Here is a 13,762-nt window from a genome sequence, read left to right on the forward strand (position 1 = left end):
GTATCTCTACGGATTAAAAAACAATTAAATCTCTTCAGTCCAAATTTAAAAGCAGAAAGTTACTCACAATTTTTAATGTACCTTTAAAATAGAAAAGTGTTAGGATATATCTGACACTACTATGATTATTTGTAATTTATATATTAATATATAAATATTAAAATCGGTTGTAAATAATATTAGGAACCATTTAATGCTCTCATTTTCTGAGCTGGTAGAAGTTCAGAAAGAAGATATTGGTGGTAACCATATGCACTTTTTTGGTAGATTTTTATTTATGTTAGTGACATGCCCTGTAGCAGATATTTTTATTGTTATATGATTGGCTAGACATTCTTTTTCAAGTACAGTTGTTTTGGAAGTCCTCATGGTAGATGCCATTGGAAACCTCTAAAGCCATATTTTTCAGCGCCATAGGAATCCTGTAATCATGTGAGTCAGTACCTTTAGTGACTAATACCAGCATTATTAGGTAGTTGGCATTACATATACATAAAAGCTTCTGCAAATTCAAACTGGTTCATTTTTTAAAAATCTCTTTCATGTTAAAGACAACATTTTATGATCTTTATGATGTGCCTGATTCAGAATAATTTTCAGATCCCTAAATTATTAATGAAATCAGTTGTTTTCTGGAATCGGGACCTTGTGAGTTTTTTTTTTTTTTTTTTTTTTGGTGCTACATTGTTATCTCAGAGTTAATATCTATCTAGTTGTTCTAATCCTTTAAGGCATGTGGCAGATCTTTTTTATTCCTGTACACGGTAATTCACTAGAGTTCTGCTACATTCTTTTACTTTTCTTTTAACTCTTAAGGATATTAACATTATACTTCTGAGCATTTGTATAAAGGCAGGATGGATCCCCAATAAATTAGAGGAGATCAGTCTTTTTTTATCTTCTAATAGAACAGAGAGAAAATGCTAATGGCAGCTTTTGATTAGCCTTACTGATAATAAGGAGCAGCAGCTTTCACACTGGACTCTGGGCAGCAGCAGAACATGGGCAGAGCGCTGACCTTTCACTGGCCCACGTTCACCCCTCTCATGCCCATTATGTCTGGCCTTTTAATCCACGTCCTAGATAATTCCAGCCTTTGTGCCCCTGTCTGTTATTAGACCAAATGCAGAAATCACAGGTCTAACTTCAGGCAGGTCCTTTCCTCTCCTGTTACTTGGAACTTCTTTAGTGAAGTCAAGATAGTGATTGCCCAGAACTTCATCTTTCTCAAGTCTTTCCTACTCCTTCATTTTAACATTCTGTCTCAGTTGATGGCTTTAAAATTTATCTGGAGTAAGCTCCCATATTTCTTTTACTTTCAGCCCAACATACTTCTTGTCTACGCCAATATTTATCTTTTCCCTCTGGATATAGGAAGATTCCACTTCCTGTCTAAAGCTACCTCACATGCAGTAAATGCTAATTTTATTCTTTTCTCACCCTTAAATAATTTGTGTTGTCCCCATTTCTTCCATTTTCATTAGCAAAGGAACTTTAGGCACACAGATGTCTCCTCTAGCTTAATAACAATAATGAAACTTCTCATTTAAAATGGCTGCCCTGTCTAGTTACCTATCTTATTTCAATATAAAATGTCTTAAATGTCTAGATAGGAGAGCTTACCTGACCTGGGCCAAAGATCCGAAGTTTGACAGATAAGTGTAAGAATTTGTACCATCAAGGCTATTATTTCTAAGTGTCAATATGGTTAAATATGAAAAAGACCACCCAGCACCTTGCTCTATCTTAACAATTCTTAAATTTGGGACATGTTTGTTCATTTCATTTCAATTATTAGATTGCAAATTTTTTGAGAATATGAGCCAAAATTTTCTTCCTTTCTTCTAGGTCTTTGTTCTTCTCAACGTCCCTTGTTCATAATAGGTGTTATATAAAATTTCACTAATCCATTAATTAACATTCAAATGCCTTAAAACATTTACCTAACTGGAGAGTGTAGCTAATGAGAAAGCAACTCTCACAGGAGCAAGCCCTGAACTCTACCCTAGCCAAATGGTAAAGCTATCAGGTAAAGGATTTCTTTTCTCCTGAACAGCAGAAAGGACTCCTGCTCATCTGTGAATAAGCTGCAAAGCAAATAATCTAGAGGTGACTGAACCATGACATCACAGTGAACCACTAAAGCCACATATGCAGTTTAATTTCTCAATGAGTATAAGTCTTTGTTCATAAAAATGCAGTCTAATAACTATCATGACATTATTTTATTATTCTTTTGTTTATCATTCACTAATTGTGGCTATAACACAAGATTAAATGTAATTTATGAGTACTCAACATACATCTGACAAAGACAAAAAATACATGAAAGAAGATGAAGAAATTATAATGGCTTGGTGCCAGTGCTATGAGAGTTTATTATCAGAGTCAATAAGTCAATTATCTTTATCTTTAAGGAATACAGAGCATATTCAATTAATGGAGAGGTGCAACAGATAATAGATCTTCCAAAGTGGGAAACTTTTGTGACTGAAAGTGTCCAAAAATTTAAACTAAAACTTTTCTGGAAAAATTTCCACGGAACTTAAAGCTTTACTACTGGAAACTGTAGTGAACTGGGCAGACACTAAAAACATAAGAGCTGTTGACACTTTTCTCATCTCTGGTTACAAATTTAAAAGCAAAATATTCAAAACAAACATATAACCATAAGGAATTAGATTCTGATACTTACTAGTCAGTTTCTAGCATGCAATAGACCACAGAGCCCCTAATACCTAAATAACTTGGAATAGACTACTTTTTTGGTTTGCCAACACAAGCTTTGCGGCCATTCACAGATATGGGATATATAATCTTTTATTCAATGTATATTTTTAAATGCCTAGTATATGCCAGACACTGAGCTATGTCCGATATGTAGTCAAATAAGACAGGATCTGTGCCCTTGAAAATTTACAGTGGAGCAGAATGTGAGATAGACCATTCTTTAGTTTTAGAATTTAACACTAGTTTATAAACACACATTAAAATTTTATCTCTTGCTTCAGATTATCCATGTCATTATTTCTTTCCAATGGGGGAGAAAACTGTTCAGAGAGATTGAGGAAGAGAAAATTAATTAGATGTAAAGCTAAATACTATTAAATATAACTTAAATTATTAAAATATAAATTTATCAATCTAGTCATCATTTAAAATATCTGTCAGGGGAACCCAAAATCATGTACTGTAAACAATGGAGTTACCTCACCTGTCAATCAAATGCACTCAGGTCAATGAGAAAATATGCCAACTGTTTCTTCATGTATGTTGATCAATCAGTCAATCAATCAATGAAAAGTATTTGTCGAGTACACTGTACATACGACATTGACACTCTCTTTTTTCATTGGCACCACTAGAGGTACTTAAATTTTCCAAATGGAAAATTGCTAAAATGTAGCACTTTCTTGGACCATATGCCATCATGAAACAGAAAAAGCATAGAGATAGAAAGTCCACAGTGTTATTATAATCTCAGTATCTTAAAATAAAATGATAGTGTCTTCAGCATTAAATTATTACTTTATATGATCTATGTTCAGCAGACTCCAAATCACAATAAAATAACTCATATGTTCCAGGTTTTTGTTAAAAGCCTTATATCCACTAATGCCTTATCCATCTTTACCTTGAAAAAGTTAATTACAAAATTATAGCTTAAGAAGCTATGCCTGTCATCATGGTCATGTGATACCATGATGTCACAAACCTGTAGCTGAGCTTGGGTACTTAAGATTTATACTACTAATCCATAATGAATTAAGCAGGCAGGGCTATTTTCTAAGTCATTTAGTCAAAAGGTTTTTTCTTCATTACTGAATGTTCCTGAAAAATATACAATTCATATGTATTATACCTAGTTCACATTAATAAGGTTCACTGTTTTAAAATTCAGGTTTCTAAGAGCAATGTTATATTATATAATTAATGACTAATTGGATTCGAGAGTCTATTTTTTTTCTTTTAAATGTATACGATAAGTGAAAATAATAACTTCAGTTCTAGAAAATTGATACCCCTTCCTTAAAACTGTGGGTAATAATAGAAGCAAACTTGGCTTATAAGAAGATGTAAAGTTTAATCTGAGTTAGAATGTGCCAATTATATTCTGGAAATATATTATTCCAGAAAATGAGAGCAATAAATCATTGCAGGAACCTATTAAAAACGTAATACTTTGTCAATGATACTTCATTCAAGCACCCCATTGACCTCGTATGCAGAGTTAAATCCTAATTATAGACTGCATACTCTTATTTACCACTAGATTTAGATCAATTTTTTTACTTATAAAAACCATCATGACTCTAAAGATTACATTTAAGTTCTTGTAATTGTGCTATTCTTCATGGTTTTTCTATAGGACTAAAGGATAAGTCGGCAAAGTCTGTCTTTGGTAAAATGAAATTAATAATATGACACTGCCTTATAAGAGTCCTTGAGGCTTAGCTAATTACTTAAAATTGTATGTAATATTTCAAATAAAAGAAGTTATGTACTTAACATAATTTAGAAAACACAGGGAAAGTACTACACATATAATTATTAAAACCAATAGCTTGTACTCTGTGTTACTTGAAAAGGGACTGGAAAAGAAAAAATCCATATTGCTATATACATGTTGCATAGTATTAAAGTAGGAAAGTTCCAATACTGAAACCAGCTCTATCCTTGGTGCCTTTCTATAGCTTCTTTCACATCATCAACACTACTGAGATACACTCTTTTTTCTCTCTCTCTGTTTACTCTCAGAAGTCATGAGACTAAGTCATTGCAATATGACCCTTAGCAGGAGTTGAATATGTTGTTTGAGATTAAGAGAGTTAAACATTTTAGCTGCCAGAAAGAAATACCTTTATAATGCCAGAACTGCTAATATTCAGGTCACCCCGTTGGGTCAAGCACTCTTTCCAGCTGTCTTCTAATAACTGCATGAGGATGAGGAGCATGGAGAAAGAGTACTCATTAGTACACAATTGACCTCAACTTTGAAAGAAAAGGAGAGCTCTGAGAGAACATGACATAGAACTATAATTGAATGGCCTGGTACAGAGAACAGTACTTAGAGAAGACAAGACTGCCTGAAGCACAAGAGAAGTTAGCCATAGGCAAGCAGAATAGTAACATGATGATAGACTACTCAGAAAATAGAGCCAAACCATTCAGAGATGTCACTGGAAAGAGAATTCCTTAGTAAGTGCCTGAGAATTACGGCCAACTCACATCCCACACACCTGTGTCAAATTCGTACTTTCTAAAACTTCATTTAATTAAATTCCAGCAAAGAAAGGGAGATATCAATTGAAAAGGAATAGGTATAAATTGACTTTGGGTAGTAAATGTCACAGTGTCCCTAATGCTCTTTCACACTTTTAAAGTAGCTGAGTTTTATATAGCTAAACTTAGTATAAAAGTATTAGCATGAAGATGATTTGCTCTAGATTATTTTTTTACAAATCAAACATCAACTATACAAAATATAGCAAAGTTAAATAATAATACAACTCAGTGCATGATTCAGGACCAAGCAGGTCATAGAAATAAGGTGATGGGCTATTATAGAGCCAGGCAGACCAGAAATTGAATCCTAATTCCACTTCTTACTAGCTTTGTCATTTTGGGCAAGTCGCTTAGTCTCTTTGATTCTCAGTTTCTCATCTGTAAAACCGGTAAAATAATATCTACCCATCAGGGTTAAAAATATATGTGAATTGCCTAGTAGTGTGCTCAATAAAATGGTAATCTTTATTAAACAGTGATTGTTATTGTTGTTGCTACTGCAACCGCCAATATAGAGAACAAAGACAACAGTTGTTCAAAGAAAGTATAAGGTCCTATGAACTTGAGCACCTGGGGACAGTTTCATGAAAAAAAAAAAAAAGGTTTGTGCTGGTATTTGAATGTTAAGTAGGTTATATATAGCAGAAAAGGTTCTGTGCATGGGAAGGCTTTATTCCGTTAAGGGGGGAATGATATAAGTAGGTCGTACAGACAAAATATTCCTGACATGATTTAAAAAGATAGTGAGTACACTAGCCTAATAAGGAATTTCTTTTAGGGAGACATGGGTAATAAAAGAAGAAAGGTTAAATTGGGAACTGATTGTAGATAATCTTGAGTATCTGCCAGCCCTTTGGCATTTTTCTGTGGATAATTGATAATGGTTGGGTTATAATTAATGGACCAGTGTTAACCAGAAGAGAGATGTGTGATCATAATCTGCAGGGCTGTTTTTACCACTATCATTTTAAACGGGTTATCTAAGATTTAGTCCACAAAATTAGTCAGAGACTCTCTCTGAAGCAAGAGAATTGAGAGTCCCATTCTGTTCCTCACTGAGCAGACAGCACTTGCAAGTAAGGGGGCACATCCACAAAAGCATGAACATAATCATTAAGTAACTAGAAATTTGTGTTATTGAAAAATGAAATATCTCAGCAGAGTCAAAGAAAGAGCTCAGACATTTTTTGAGAGCTTAGTGAAGGTCGTTTTTTTCTTCCTATGATTACATAACAAAATGCAAAGGAGTTTGGCTTTGAGAATAACTGGGGCCCCAAAATAAAAAGAAAACATATTTAAAGCATTTATACATAATATATAGCACAAATATTATATGTTATATTTATTTACTACAGCTTATAGTGTGGTATATTATAATGCTTCTGTATTTATCCTTCAAATAATTATTTAAAGTAAAAAAAATCCAGTTGGATAATGCTTCAATAATTTTGATATAGGCCAGGCATTTCTTTGTTAGATAACAAGAAAAAATAATGTTCTGGCTGTAACATGACCCAAAGCTATCTGAGTTTGTTTGTAAACTATGACTTTCAGGAATGCAAGATGTTTAAAATGTGAACCTTTTTGAGCAATGGAATGTTACAAAGTCTGTGTTCAACCAGGAATGGGCCAAGCTAACAAAAAAACATCCATTTTACCTTTTACAAAAAATTCTATATGTTCAAGTTGGTGGAAAGAATACTCAGGAAGATCATGTTAGCAAATATTTAAGTAATTAAGGTCTGTTCTGTGGAAAGGATAAACCTATTCTTCATAGTGTCACAGGATAGAACTAGTTCTGTGGGTAAAAGACACATAAATTCCAGATATAGCTTTACATAAGAAATATTTTATAGACTTAGCTGAAAATAGCTTAGCCTGCTTCATGACGATGGAAATATCAAAGCCAAATGTGGATGATCATCTGTTTGTGAGGCAAAAAGAAGCTATCAATTAACTTGGTGATTTTCATTTTGTCTGCATGTTACCATGACCTGAGGGTTTTTTACACTGACATCAGAACCCTACCTCAGATCAATTTATCAGAGCCTGTGTGGGCATTGATGTTTTTATTAAGCAGCTGGGTTGTGAATCACTACATTAGCCAAGGTAAGCCTAGCAAATACCTTGTGAGCAAATACCCTATCTGTAACATTCATTAGGATAGTGTCAGGAACGATCATTGTTAGCATAGTCAATCATGAAATGGTACGCAGAATGGAATGAGGGTAATCTAATTTAAAGACAAGTGAAACAAGGAAGGGGCTGCTGTGAGTCCAATTGCCAGATAATGGAGACTTCCGCAACAAATATGCCTTGCTTTTATAATTAGGAAATGAAGTTATTTTAAGTTAGCAGTAATATTAAAGGGAATAAATGAAGATTTCATTTATTAATTCATTAGTCCCTCCTGTGCCCCCATCCATGCTCCCCCCCAACACATACATAGGATATTTAGGCTCTGGCTACAATAAATGCCTCAAGATTTTGGAAAGATTTTTCATAGTTGCTGACCTACACAATAATGAGTCATTGAAATCAACCTCCTGGAATAATTTTCTTCTCTGCTGGGTGAAATTATACTTGCCTCCAAGCTCTTGCTCAACCATCACGTTTTCTGTAATTTTCCCAGAATTCCTTCGAATTAATTATTTTCTCTATTTCTACAATATTTTGAACATAGTCTAAGAGTTGTATTTATGACATTGTATTTCGATTATTTTTATTTATGGTCATCTCCCTAGGTTTTCTGTTATCTCCTCTGAGCAGCAAGGAGAAGAAAAAATCAGAGAAAATTCCAGTTTTCTTCAGGGAGTATAAAATCATTGATGGAATCACAGATACTAAATGAGATTATTTTAAATCTGAAGCAGTGGTTGGGCACTCCTTTGAATATTTGAAACTCATTTCTGAAACTTTTGAGAGAGGCCATGGACACAGATCTAGACTCGAAAATTATGCCCAGAGAGGAAACAGTTAAAATCAATTCATTTATTTATTCAATGTGCATTGCTTTTCTTATGCAAAGGCACAGCACTAGGTTCTAAGAATATAATGGAAAAAAATTTGGCTAGATGGTTCTGTCTTCTTGGAGCTTGTATTCTAGTGAAAGTGACAATGGAAATGAATTCTCTGAGACAGAGAATATGTATGTACAGGGTAAACAACAAATGGCTAATATATGGGCACTAGGAAATGCTCACTTTAATAAGCAGGAGGAGAAATATGAATTAGTTAATAATGGAGGAAGATAGAAATAACAGTGAGAAGAAGCATCAGAGAAATTAAAAAATAATGAAAACTATTAGAAAATAAAAGACCATAGTTTCAATGTAGTTCTTTTAGCTTAGAGATTGTTAGAAAAAAACATTTTCAAAATAGGAATACTTCTGTGAAATTTAAATATAATTAAATTAATTTTCTCTTAATTTCTTCCTTCAATTTCTTATTTTTTATTTTGATAAGGATATCAAATTCTCTTTATTCTTACCTTTAGCCCTGTTGTAATTTCCTGAACCAAACCAATCTCCATTTGTGCTTAGAAAAGCATTCTGTTCAGGCATCATTCCTTCATAAGTTTTGCTACTTTCCTATAAGAACCTCAATTCTACCTACAGATGCAAGAACTTAATAATTTCCTGAACCAGAAACTTAAAAGAGCTGCAATCCCAAACCTGATACTGAATTCACTGCTGCTAGATAAAAGACAGGCTACATAATTTATGGATTTCAGTACAAAATGAAAATGTTGACATGCTCATTCAAACAGGATTCAAACTTCAAGATGGTGACAGAAGGCATTAAACAAGTATAGGACCATGCACAATTGTAAAGATTACAAGCCACGATTAGATGTTTACCAAAAACTCAGCTGAAAACAGTAATTTTTATAAACGTTCTGAAGGCCATTCAGTCCACTACTCATTCCTTCAACACTCTAACATATTTCTCTGAAGTAAACCTGGCCAACTGAGAAGTTCGTGCCAAATAGAATAGCTAGATAAGATACAATAAACCTAGCTAAATTTTAACTTCCGATAAACAATGAATAGTTTGTGTGTGTGCATGTGTGTGCATGTGTGTGAGTGTGACCGTGCACACTTAAGAATAAGTGTGTCCTGTGCAATATTTGGGACATACTTGTCCTAAACTTATTTGTCGTTTATCTGAAATTCATATATTACTTGAAATCTTATATTATTATTTGCTAAATTTGCCAACCATATTTCTAAGATTACTTCATTTGACAATTCATAAAGTATGTTTAATACATTTTTTTTCAGAATATTGTCTTATATTGAGATAACTTATAAAAAATATCCTAGTAAATTTGATACAATAGTTTTTATAAAATTGTAGCTAAAGATATTGTTCTAAGGAAATCCATTAAAAAAAATGGTCTTGGGTACCATTTCTATATATATTTATGTCTTACCAATGTGTTTGTATTCTTTTTAGATTCTATAAATAAGACATCTGGTACACCTTTCTCTTTGCACTGGCTTCTTAGAATCTTAGATAAAATTGTGTAATGCATCTCTTATAGGAATGTGTATACACACACACATACATATGTATATGTATGACAAATTTTATTCTTGATTTTGTCTTATCTCTCTTACCCTCATTTTTTTCTTCTCAATATCCTGATTTTTAAATTATATTTTGTCTCATCTTTTTATATATAATTTTATAAGCAGCTTGTTTTGAAGCAGGTAGCAAATAACAAATTACATAAACAAACAAAGAGACTTCCTGGAAGGTTTATATATTTTTGGTAATATTAAATTTCTTACTAACTCTAATGTTCTATTAACATTTAATAATTTAACATATGCCTGATATAAGTAAATATATAAAACTGTTGATTTATCAAATTAAAATTTAATAAAAATATAGAATTTAAGAAAAATACTTAGAACAGGATCTCTGATGAACTTTATAAAAGCAATCATTGATAACAGTTTTAAAGAATAAGACTATCGAGATGAACAATATTATGTAATGGAGGGTATTAACTTGAAACCTAGATATCTGAATGATATTGTTAAACTCTTAAAAAATACACTTTTTTGTGATTACTCACTCAACAAATATTTATTATCGATTTTACTAGAAAAGGTTAAAGTCAATAGGAATATCAAATATATTATTCAATTAAAAGTATTCAATAATACAACAACTTTATTGTTGATCATGTAGAATTGCCTAAACCTAAAATCATTCTTATTTGTTTTGTAAAATTAAATGGCTGTTTAGCCAAATGATTTATTTTCTTGTCTCAACAAGATTGGTACACATCATTAGCTTTTTAATGGAGCTTTTCTTCTATTTGACTCTCAATCCCCACCAAATATTAATAACTTACCCATACAAATTGGCTCATTTACAAGAGACATTCACTGAATAAGAATTTTTATTCATTAGGCAGTTTCCTGCCACAGTTATTAATATATAATTTCATCACTAAAGATTGTTACCATCTGAGAAGAATATGGTTGCAACCCTTCAACTGTTAGAATAAATCTTTCCTATAAACCAACAATGAAGGGATGGATTTGAAATTAAAAATAAAATGTTATTTACATCAGCACTCCAAAAATGAAATACTTAGGTTTAAATCTAACAAAACGTATACAAGATTTATAGGAGGAAAACTACAAAACTCTGATAAATAATATCAAAGAAGAACTAAATAAATGGAGAGATAGTTGATTATCATGGATAGAAAGACTCAAGATGGTCCAGATGTTCTCAATTTGATATATGTTCAATGCAATCCCAATCAAAATCCCAGTAAGTTATTTTATGAATATCACCACATTGATTCTAAAGGTTATAAAGAGAGGCAAAAAACACAGAATAGCCAATATAATATTTAGAAAAGACAAAGAATAAATCTCTTATTCAAATTAATTAAAATAGATGGATTTCTATAAACTTATATATTGAGAGGATCTAGATATTATATTATTAATTATATGAATAAACATAATCTTCACCTATTAATATTTGTTATATTTACATGTTCTAGAAACATCTATTTTTTAGAAGAGACTCTCTAATGTAAGTACCTAAACAAGTGGGACTTTTTAAAACTGCAAATTTTTTAGATATTCTGATTCATTTGATTTGAGGGTGATGCCTAGGAACCTGTATTTCAATAAGTACAGATTACTCAGCTTATAGTCATTCTCCAAGTGAATTTAAGATCAATTTTGAAAACCACAGCTCTACATATATGAACTATGTTTGTAAAATATTTTTAGCATAGAAATCAATATGCTTCTCTGCAAAAGCAATATAATTAGAAAATGTCAATAATCATTTTTAAACGAGATTTTTTGGCCAAATATATTTATGATATTCTTGAAGGTAATATTAAGGAAGATATAATACTTCCAATTTTTATGTAATATTTAATTTCTTTCATTTTTCTATAGCAATATGTTTTGTTTTTGTTTCTCTCCTATACAACTAAGATAAGAGCCATATCCACCATTTAGGATGACAGACTTTATAATTCAAATAAAACCCAAATGGATAGATTGAATGATTTAGGATAAAGTAATTGAATGAGAATCTTTCACTTTTATTGAGATAAAAGACCTGATTATTTTGGTGTTGAGAGAGACTTCTTATTGTATCTAGCATTCATCAGATATATTCAAAGACCTTTCCACCTCTATGGGATAAAATTTAAAGAAAATTAGTGGTTGACAATCCAAGTGAAAGATCTAAATAGGGCCCAGAAAATGTCACGTGCATGAAGGCATACAAGGTTATGACCATGTAACTAAGTTCTACCCTTTGGATATAAGTAGGAATGGTATTTATAACTTGTGGGAAATGTACTTTCCCTCACTTACTTTAATCCATCCTCCTGAAGCTTGACATAAAGACAGGGGCTGAGATTCTATATCATGTGACATCATCCAGCCCACAACTCTTTTTGTGCATGTAAGAAACTTCCGTCTTGTTTAATACACCCTTACTGTTGGTTTTCTCTCACTATCAGCTAAACGTAATTCTAACAAATACAGCTTTCTACTTAGGATTACTCGTTAAAAAATATTCAGACATTAAAATAATATAACAGAATGGAAAGATAATCACCATATATTGAGTTTCAAAATCAGATTACAAAATAACATTTACAATATTAACTAAATACACAGGAAACACTCTATTAACTATTGACAAAATTATCCTGCACAGCAAATCACCCCAAAACTCAATGGTTTAAAAAAAGATATTTTGCAAGTCATGTGTGGATCTACTGATGGACTGTGGATTGGCTAACCTAGAGTAGGCACGACTGGACTTGACTCCAAGTTGTTGATTAGGTCCAAGTCTTTTCTATGAATTCTTATTCTCTTTGGTTCAGTGTCTAGCTTTCTTTTATTTATTTATTTATTTATTTATTTGCTTACTTACTTACTGACTTACTTACTTATTTTTGTTTTTATTTTATGGCAATGGGAGAAGCTTAAGAGGCAAACACATTAAGCCACTGCTTGTGTCACATCTGCTAATATCTCATTGGCCAAAGCAAGTCACATGGCTATATCAACAATTAAGACACAGGCTTGTATATATAACTGTTAGTAGGAGGAAATGTAAATCACATGGTAACGGTCATGAAGATGTGGAGGGGATAAAAAATTATGACCAACAACTTGATTCTCTAGAATCATAATATTAATTTTGATTCACAGGCTTATAGGTGATTTTATTTTCTTCTATGTGAAACTTAGATTTTTCTAATTTGTATAAAATAAACAGGTTTGATACAGTATAAATTAATTAAATTATATTTTAAGACATAATACCCATGCTTCAAGGCTCATCTCAGTGCCACTTTCTTTCTGAAGCCCTCTTGGAGACCCCAATCAGCACTAGTATCACCTTCTCTGAACTGCAAAGTATTTACTTTTAATTTAATTTTTCTTTGGATTATAATTGTCAGTACTTATTTATCATTAGACTGTAGAGCAGAGATTATCTTTGTTTAGAAATGCATTTACTTAGCCCAAGTTTTGCATACTGAAGGTGCTCAAGAAATATTCCTCAAATGAGTTGGGAAAGTACCAGCTAATTTAACAAATTTAACAAAGGGACATTTCTATAGAAAAGTATTTACAAAATATTCACAAAAAAGATGTTGACAGATCATATACAAAATATATGAAGCTTTTACAAAAATAGTATTCATTAGATCAGACTCCATGAAAGATGCTGTTTACCTGGTTTGTACACTCTAATGACCTCAGCCTTGACTGTTGTCAACAGATAGGGTACATCCATTTTTGATATATGTGTGTTTAACTTAGGGCCTTAAAATCATTACAAAAGTTTTCAGTGGAAATGACGGAGCAGAACTGAGAAATTCTTCAGGACCACCCCGAGAACACCATGAATATCTTGAAGAGATTTAAAGGGTGGAGTTGAGGTCCTGCACTCATAAAGGTGGAGG

The sequence above is a fragment of the Rousettus aegyptiacus genome, unplaced genomic scaffold (genome assembly GCF_014176215.1).
Source record: "Rousettus aegyptiacus isolate mRouAeg1 unplaced genomic scaffold, mRouAeg1.p scaffold_m13_p_1, whole genome shotgun sequence".
NCBI lineage: Eukaryota > Metazoa > Chordata > Mammalia > Chiroptera > Pteropodidae > Rousettus > Rousettus aegyptiacus.